This window comes from Danaus plexippus, chromosome 7 (assembly GCF_018135715.1).
Source record: "Danaus plexippus chromosome 7, MEX_DaPlex, whole genome shotgun sequence".
Taxonomy (NCBI): Eukaryota; Metazoa; Arthropoda; class Insecta; order Lepidoptera; family Nymphalidae; genus Danaus; species Danaus plexippus.
This window is the reverse complement of record NC_083541.1, coordinates 6,457,192-6,467,331: the sequence shown is the minus strand read 5'-3', so window position 1 is coordinate 6,467,331 and position 10,140 is coordinate 6,457,192.

The following is a 10,140-nucleotide window of genomic DNA, read 5'->3' as shown; positions in this document are numbered from 1 at the left end:
CTGAAGAAAAATTTGATTTATGTTTGAAGTCTTTTAAATATTGAAGCATTGAAGGATTTCAAGCAGTAAAAATTATTCGTATAATTAGTCTGTATTTGTAGTCGTCAGAACCACTATTTTTCAATAGAAGACGGGGTTCAAAAGGAAGAGCATTTTATTAAATAGTTCAATTTTACGATACATTAGTACACGTTATATTTTGTCGTGAAAGTTTTTAATTTATAAATAAAATTGTTTAATGCAATATTAAATGTAATTATAATATCAGGATTATTTTGAGCTTAATACAAAGTAGACAGGAAGTTTTACTTAAATAAGAAATAGGCAAATATTTACTAAAGTCCTTTTTTCTTTATGAAATATTACTATATTTACTTGATATGAAGTTTATTGAAAATGTGGATTCTTTCCAACCATTCATTATTTTATAGTTATTGAAGTATTTTATTTTAGTAACTAAATTATACAAAATCTGTAGTTTTAATATAGCTATTAGTACTAAACCTAAATAAATAAATAGTAAAATATTTATAAATAAACATACTGTGGATGTTTCAATTCATTGCATTTAAATATATCGGCGCAATTCCTTTTATTTGAATAATCAATAATTGAGGGTAGTTAAAATTATCAGGTGTCACCGGCATAACTACCAACCTGCGTTGGTATAAATAGAGGCGAGAAGAAAGATTAAATAAGGAGTCTCGCTCCTGCCGTTGCAAGGATGGTATTTCTTCGATGTAAGGTGTTTGTCAAATCGCCTACTAGGTTACCTTCAAGAGTCTGAGATCCTGACGACATTAAAGAATATAGTCATCGGTGACGTCAGTTATGCTGACGTCACTCTTTTTAAAGAAGGTCAAAGTGCTTCAACTCTGACAAATACATTATTTTCTTGTGCAATATGTAAGTAAACAGATTTTCTTGATAATAAAATTCCAATAAGTAAGATTCCAGTAGCTATCAAACGAGTGAAAGTACATTTACATGTTTATTGTAATTTCAATTATAGTCACTACATTAAGGATATATATTTTTTCATAAAATATTTAGAACCTTACAAATTTGAAGGTCTGTTTTGCCATATGCCTTTTTTATTTGACACATTAAGACTTCTTTTGTGTACATATTAAAGATATGTTTTCACTGAGCGACATTTACATGAGATAGGAATAATTAAAAAGATAAAAGAAAATTATGAGCCTTCATATCCAAGTCATATAAGGCTGAGTTAAATCAACGAAATCGTCTAAAATTAAGGATAATGTTATGTAACACTAAATTAGAAAAGGACACTTCGGAAGTAAAAAAGTGATAAAAATTTAATACAATCACATCATGCATTACGTTTTATATAAGTTGAATAAAATATCAGTAATAAATATGATCAAAGCTAATTTAAAATTATGTAATAATAAGTAACTTTTAAAGGTTTTGATATCTATTTAACTGGAACGGATTTTTGGAAAAATGTATGTGTTGATAAAAGATATTTAAAATCTTTAAAACTGAGCCCAATAACACTGATAACGACTTAAAAGAAAATGCCTTTGTAATCTATATAAAACCTTGTTATGTAGATATATTTCCTATAAGTAGATGAAGAGCAACAATCAAAAAGAGTATAGGCAATGACTGAGTTTTAAAAATGAGAACTATTTATGATACTTCAAATATTTTCGCCATTTTTTTTAGTTTACATACAAATTTATATTACATATTTATAAATAAGTTTTAATATAAAATTATGCCTTATCATAATTTACCTATGTTACTCGATCAAAAACATTATCAAAATTACACCTTTCTATAACAGAAAACATTAAACACAGAAGGTGAAATGTGCCGCGTCCAAGTTGTTTTACGGTTGACGACACAACCTGAAACTTTAATGAGACTCATTTTTGTTATTGCTTTGTCAAAGAGAACATTTAAGGGTTAATTTAACTTTTTCCATTAAGCATTAGTATCTCATTATTAATGATTTTGGAATATTTATATTTTATGTTTGACTGCACTTGATAAGTTTCAATGGTAATGGAAATTTTACTGCTAGTAATAATAACTGTTTTTAAGCATATTTTTTTTCTAATGGAGTTTATATACTCGAAAACTACTGCTACTGCTATAAATTCTTACTTTTTGAGTTTTAGCCACCGTGTAATTCCATTTTTCTTCGTGCTAGCCGCTTTTCCAACTAAAAAGTTAAATTTATTGTAAATCAATTATTTTGATATCTATAATATCTGAAGTTATCGCCTATACACTTTCAAAAAAGTTGATTTAAATATTAAAATTTCAAAAGAAATTATGAAAACGTAAAGATGGAAATAAAAAATGAGTACATTCTGTAAAGTATAAGCAACTGCCTGTACTCATAATAATAAATAATTTTCAGTTATTTAAATAAACAAATGAGATATAAGTTTCCGATTGGAGATATTTTCTACAAACTTAAAAAAAAAAGAGAAGGTTATCAATTCGTCTATATATTTTATGTTTGTTACCTAATAACTTTCGACTGCTTTAAGTGATTTTATTATTTTATTTATTTGAAAGCCGGTGCTTTCCGTGTGGTGAAATATCAAATCGGTGGAGTTCTGACATTCGAAACATTAGAAAATCATATATGTAAGTCTAAAATGAGTAGGTTAATTTAGGTTATCGTTACTTTTAGGTAGTTCTAATTTAATAATCTATTATTATATATTAGTGTTCTGTTACTTAATGTGTAGAAGGTACCGAATACAAAAGGTGATAAGATATAAAAAACTGTATATATAAAGTTAGGTATTGAATTAGATTTTTGGAGAGTAAATAAAAGGAACGTTCGTTTATCTACATTCAGTGTTTAATCGAATTTTGTGCAGATTTTTAGGTTATAAGTTAGGTTAGGTAATAGTATTTAACTATAATTTTTTTTTTTGGTTTTTGGTCGTAAGTTCCTATGGGGTTTTTTTTGAAGTAATTTTTTTTTACTTTAGAATAATTTTATGTCAATCACGTCCGACGACTGGAGGTTTAGATTTGCGATATTTTGCTTATCACGTACGGACCTTTTGTTAATCATATAGAAATATTTAGCTATTTTTAAATAAAGTAATGTGGGTAAAATGCATACATTAATCTTTCTATAAGACAAGACTTACAAATAATAATCAACCACTGATGAGTGTCATTTTCATCATATAATAAGAACAAAAACACCAATGATAGGATTTTTTTGTGGTTTCTATTATATTTCGCAATACAGATGAGACTTTGCCTGAATGAATTCTGCTTCAAAATGTGATTGTTTTGCAATTTAACAGTGGAGCTATTAGTTTTCAATACATTTCTAGTACCAATACTTATTTTTCATTGATAATTGTGATAAGTCTTTTTTTTTCTTTTACCACTTGACATAGCTCATGTTTTTTATAATAAATATCCATACAGAAGGAAATCGCACAGTATGTACCTTTATACTGGTGATGGGGTTCCCTTACTATATATGATTTAGTAGATAGCTGTTACTACTTAGTAATTTTTAATTTTATATCAATCATTTTTATTTTAAGAAGCAAATGTGGAGATAAAGCAATGAGAATTTCTAAATATACGTTTGCTGTAGGTTTGACTTACATTAAACAGAAAAGACGAAAACTGATGGGCTTGTTACATCTTATTAAGGTATATAATCGGCTTATGGAGTAGGCGGATCTACTTTGAACTAACTTAATGTACGAATGAAAGGTAAAATTACTATTTGGAATGTCGCCTAGACATGTGGTTGGCTTTAGCTATGGGTAAGTAATGATAAAAATGGATGGGCTAAAATGCCATTACGGCGGTATGGTTGTGAGAGAACTGTAGTTTTTTATATTTATATCCATACTCATAAAGAAATATTTTTGAAGACGGGTATAAGAGGTGTTGGAAACTTCTAGGTTGAATTTTCGGTACATGTATATTCGGGACATCGAGAATAGCCGTCGAATTACAGCGGAGCCTTAAAAAAGTCCGACTCCTACAGGGCAGATAGAGGAAAAAGTGAATTCCTGCCAATAGTGGAAATCATAATTTCATAAACGTTAAATTAAGTTTCATGAGTTTACTCGGCTACTTGAAAAACATGCCGCTGTGCCAGATGATATCCAACGTTTCGGATAAAATTTTGCAATTATATTTGTATGATGCTATTTAATGCCAGAACGGAGCGGTCGAATGCGCAAGCGACCACTAGCGATCTGCTAAGGCCATGAGTGTTACCGTTGTAGTTTTGTTGGTAGTACCTCGCCTATACTTGGGAATCCCGTATACCGCTCCGACTTCCTCTTTGAGTCGGAATAAAAGTGATCAGTCGGTTGCCCAACGCAACAAAAAATGCATATGAGGTTGATGGTTGCCCTCAGCTGGGCAGCTTGGCTAACTAGCTTTTTAATTCCGCAGACCTCCGAGATCACAATCGAACTATATGTTAGCACCTAATACACCCGCTGGCAAATGTGTGGAGCCCTAAGGGGCTCGGTGTACTTGAGAAACCTCATTAATAAAAAAAACTTAAAGGAGAGCTATTACACTCTTGAGTATCTCATTAAGAAATTATGGACTGATTCGTCTTGATTCATATAAACCGGTGGCCTTTTTGATACTCACACCCAATTTATATTTTTTATTGCTACCGCCAAATACCTAAAAATACTTAGATGTAAAGATAATAAGGTAATCAGAAAAAAATTACGTGACGTACATATTATTTATTGACCACAAATTGGGATCGAGAAAAAAACACACAAAGCTTATCTGTCAGCACATCCCCAACATCTAAACAAACTCGTTAAAGTGAAAAACAAAGACTAGTTCCCGTCAAAGTTTTTGACTATATAACTCAGATGCTTCTATCATAAACTTTTCTTTCATTTCCAAGTGAAGTAAGGCAGGGAGCTGATTCATAGAATTGTGGCATTGTAAGACTTCTATTGAAATGTACGACCAGGGTAATAAAGCGAATAGACTTAATTATTGCCTTTTCATAGAATACAGTGGTTAACGCAAAAAGCAAAGCTTCCATTTAAATAAGTCTTACTAAACCTGGAAAGTAATTTTTTATTAATTTCTGATGAATAGGTACTGCTTCTTACCAATCCACAAAGAAGCTCCCATCTTGATATTTAAGTTATTAGTTGTACTTATTTTGCAAATTATTGATAAATAAACAATATGCCAATAAAGTATAGTTTCATATCCTTTAACCATAGAGTTCTTGTTTTTTGTGTGCTTTTGTAAATATCTGCAGTTAACAAAACACAACAATTTTGTTTTGAATTTTTAATGACTTTTAAATTCAAAATGTTTACAATTGTAGTACTTTAAAGAAATGTTTTCATAAATTTTTAACCTAGAAATTATTTTTATTCAACTTTTATAATAATAACTTTAATTTTATGAGATCTAAGACTTTCGCCACTATTCATTAAAATAAAACTAATATTTTTTTCGGATTTAATACGCGATATTGTTTTTATACAATTTTATACTATATTTGCTCCATATGGTCGTTTGCACTTTAAGACTACAAACAATGAGGCTTAGAAACCGCTTATTAGAATACATATTGTTACAAGTAGCGCCACCCGCGCTGTACTAATTATAATATACAATAATACTTAGAATTATTTTTATGACCGATTATAATTAATTATAATACTGAAGCATCGTAATTTTGCAATTTTGCAGGACATTACTGGAAGAAATGCTGAACATTAAGAATCAAGACCGAAACTGTGCTTCGAACAATCTATCATTTTCTTAACCATAATACTTTAATAAAATACAAGATATGTATTATTCTGATCTTAATCGCCTTTTAGTTGTTGACAAACGGTTTTGAAATTCAAAGAGCAGGTGGTTTCTATGTATATATATATGATCCTTTGACACTTTCTCGATTTATCATATCTCTTCAATAAATACTATCCTGACTCGTCACAGCATTCTCAGCATCTTTCAATAGCCAAACACTGATTACTATACTGAAGGACTAGATGCGAATGTATCGAACGTTCTTACGCTCTTCTTTTTGTTACAGTCCGGTGGCTCTAACGAAAAGACGGTAAACATTTTTAAAACTACATTTATTTATAACTAATTCATTGAATCGAAATAATTTATATAATTATACATAACATTACTTTTAACTAAATATTGCGGGTAAGAATCATTTTAATTAATTATTTAAAAACATTTATACACATCGATTATTTCTTTCTCATTTGTAATATTTGTAATAGTTACCTGCATTAAACACATGATTCATAAAGTTAAGGTAACATATTTAAGTGTCAATCTTTGTTTACAAAAAGTTTACTCTTTATAAAATTATTGAAAAATATTTTCGTTGTCTGTGATATCCAATATTTTCAACGTTCTATAAGTTTCTACTTTAATGTTAAGGAGGTTATATTAGTTTCAACTGTCAACCTCATCTCGAATACCTTTTATCCTGCACACCCAGTTGAGGATTAAGAGTTATTCAAAAATAAAACTTGTCTCCTTCTCTGAACCTTATCAATATCAGATCATCCTTTGCGATTTTATCGAACAATCAAAACTAAAAATTTTTGTAACTAAAATTATTTTTCAAAAACATATAATTTGTTTTCAAGAATTTATATATTATTTTAATTATATTCAATTGAAGTTAAAAGCGTATTGTTTGAGAAGAGTAATTTAGTTAACTAAGTCAAAAACAGAAAAGATTTTTTGTCCTTTAGAAACTTTTACAAATAAGACAGTCGAAAAAAACAGAAAGTTTTAAATTTTTTTTCTGTCTTAATCTTTGTTCATTAGCTTTCAGAAACTCAGTACAGCTTATAATCTAAATGTCTTAATTTTACTAGGAAATACATATAATTCCGTCGTTTGTATATTGGTTGTAAAATATTCAGAACGTTAGTTTACTTCCCTTATTAATTTTGAAATCCAAAAGGATCTATTCATTTACCAATATACTATTTGAGCTTACTTAAAAAATAATACTATCTTTTTTACACAATGTTTATAAATTCATTTTTTTCAAATATAACACATGGTAATGTGAAGTTGATTTCAATATAATCAGTATATTATTAAAGCGTAATAAACATAAGACATTTAATTTCCATTTGTTATTTGAATAAACGGAACAGTTGTTTTTGCAATGGACCAGTTTCACGGTAAAACCTAAGTACCGTACCGTAAAAGCTTCACTTGAAATGTAAGAAAATAAAGATCTTTTTGGCAGTGACTTAAACTATTTATTTATTTTTTAATATAAGTATTCCGTTAGTTTAATTCAAGATCTTATCGGTTTATTCAGGTATAATTGTATATACATGATATATACATGATGTATAATTTAATTACCGAAAAAAAAAAAAAATACCATGTTATTTGTATATTTATTGATAAATTTTCAAAACATTGAATAAATACAAATCTTGAATAAATACAAATCCAATTCGTTATATAAACTCCATTTACAGAATGTACTTGTGTACAACACAAGTAATTAAATATCTATATTTAAATTTGATGTTTGGTAGCCAACCAATATTTTGACGATTATTTATTTTGTAATTATCAATGATATTTATTTATAAAAGTAAATAAAAAATAAATGATTTATATTAAATGTCATTTTCGTAATACGTAATTATATATTACAGTATCTTTTTAAAAGTCTCACATTTAAGAAACAACGTTTATGTATCTTTGAGTGCCAATATTTATAACATGAGACTTACCCCATGTATATAAAAAGTAATCATTTAAATTGAAGATGTGAAGATTTACTTACTCATAAAATATATTACTACACACTCTTCTTCCATTATATTAATGTTCATGTAAAATAAATTTAAATGTATTCGCTGAAAGTCATTGAGAGAATCAAGGAAAATTATATTGAAGATAAAATATTCTATAAACATTTCTATCTTAATGAGACGAAACCTCTCAGCATTCCATTGATTCACCGTGCGGGTGCAGGGTCCATCGTGTTGCAGGGAGACGAGCTTCAACAGTGCCTGGGACTTGCGACCCAGGGGCCCCTATCTAACGCGCGTTAAATGCTCACCGCCACTGTCCAAGCTCCTCTCTCTACCTAACCAAATATGAAACGAACCTGCTAGGGCTGCCTTCGACGCACGTTCCAAGAATGAACTGATGTTAGTTCTTGGCAGGCCTAATTCTTTTAGCAGGTTGTAGAGAGATTTGGCTGTTACTATGTACCTATAGTATAAATATATATTTGCAAGTACTTTAACATTGATTTTTTTATAACAAAGGGGCAAACGAGCAGACGGCCTACCTAATGGAGGTAGTACCGTCGCCCATGGATATCCGCAAAATATTATTGCGGATGCGTTGCCACCCTTGTTTGGGGAAGAGAGAGAGGAAAAGTTGGGAAAAGGGAAAAGAAAAAGGATGGGAAAAAGGAAAGGGCAACGTGTTAAATATTTTTATTTTTTAACATGTTATTGATCGACTGTAAAAATATAAGATACTTCACGCCTAATTTTCAGAGTTATACTTCCTAGATGAGATGAGAGTTCATTAATGTTTGAGTAAACTAGAGTTAGTTCAATAGTTGGTGTAATATTTAAAAAGTAATTAATATTGAATATTTTTGTGGGTTTCACCATAATTAATGTATTATTCCAAGAGGGTTGTAATGGATCACTTCCTGTGTAGAAAGCTGTCATGCTAAAGCTGACTTAATATGTAAATCACTCATTTCACCCCCAGTGGTCGCTTATTAACGATCTTGACAAAATGTGTAAAATTAAAAAAATATGTTATTGTATAGTTTTGTATATAAAATATGATATGATTTATAAAACCTACTTTGTATTCAATATTATGCTAATAAGTTAATGATGTATATTGCATTATTCCTTATTATACCTGATGACAGCAATGTAAAAACATTTTTTGTGTATTTTCAAAGCTAAATTGCCATGAAAACCTCTTAAAATGGTATATTAAACTGTATGTAATGATGTTTAGTCAGATATAGTAGTACCGTAAAGAATACCACCGGTTTATGTTTGTATTCAGGCTTCTCTTCTCATTATAAGGAAAGGGATCTTTAGTTTAATGCTACTTTAATAGCCAACATGTCTTATATTTTCCCCAAGGTATACAGACTTAGTTACGGTATTTTCATTTATTTGCAAGTCCTTGGCAAAATTTATACATCAAAATATTTAATGTACATATAATTTAACAGTTAACGATCATACCCAACAAAAATTATTATGAATACCACTTAACAACCACTGTTTACTTAACTCATTAATATTTGAATTGAAATTTTTTTTTGGGTTTAAAATACGTTATTATTAACCTCGATATTTTATTTTGTAACAGTAGAACTTGATTCACTTAATATAATTTTCTCAATGGAAAATATATAAAAATAAACTAAACATTCGACGAAATTTATATCTCACAGTTAAACACTGGAAGAAAACTTTTTTCAACTTTTACACGAATATTAAGTTCACTATAATTGCTAATAAATTTTCAAATAAATATATTTTAATGAGACTTATATGACATTTTAAAATCTAATAAATAGTGTATCCAATTTAAAATCATTTTCAATTACATTATATGAAAAAAAATCTTTATATCAAAAAAATAATATACTCTGAGTATTTGTGTGTCATTATCCACACTCTGGAGCGCTTGTCTCGCTGTCATGTATTGTATAAAGTCTTGTTGTAAAATTTCTACAATAAATTCTAATTTTTCTACAGTATTTTACTTCTGGAATTGATAGTCTTTATTTAAGAGGCTTGTTCCTCAAGAGGGTATAGTATATTATACCTTGTTTTTAATTTTATCTGGAGTAGATAGTTTGTAAAATCTTTTCTTTAATATAAACAATTCCAGGAAGTTTTCGGTTTCCCCGGTTTTGGTCCCGAAGGTGACTACCGATCTTTATTAGTTCTCTTCGAGATCTGACAATGTGTCGCGGTCAGAAGGTGCTTCAAGGTGCTATGTGTTAGGTGTTGACTAGAACCGTTACATACGTTAGTATAGAATAGAAATGTACGCATTTATATAGTCTTTGGAATCTTCTAATATTGTAAAACAAACTTTTTTTTAAAG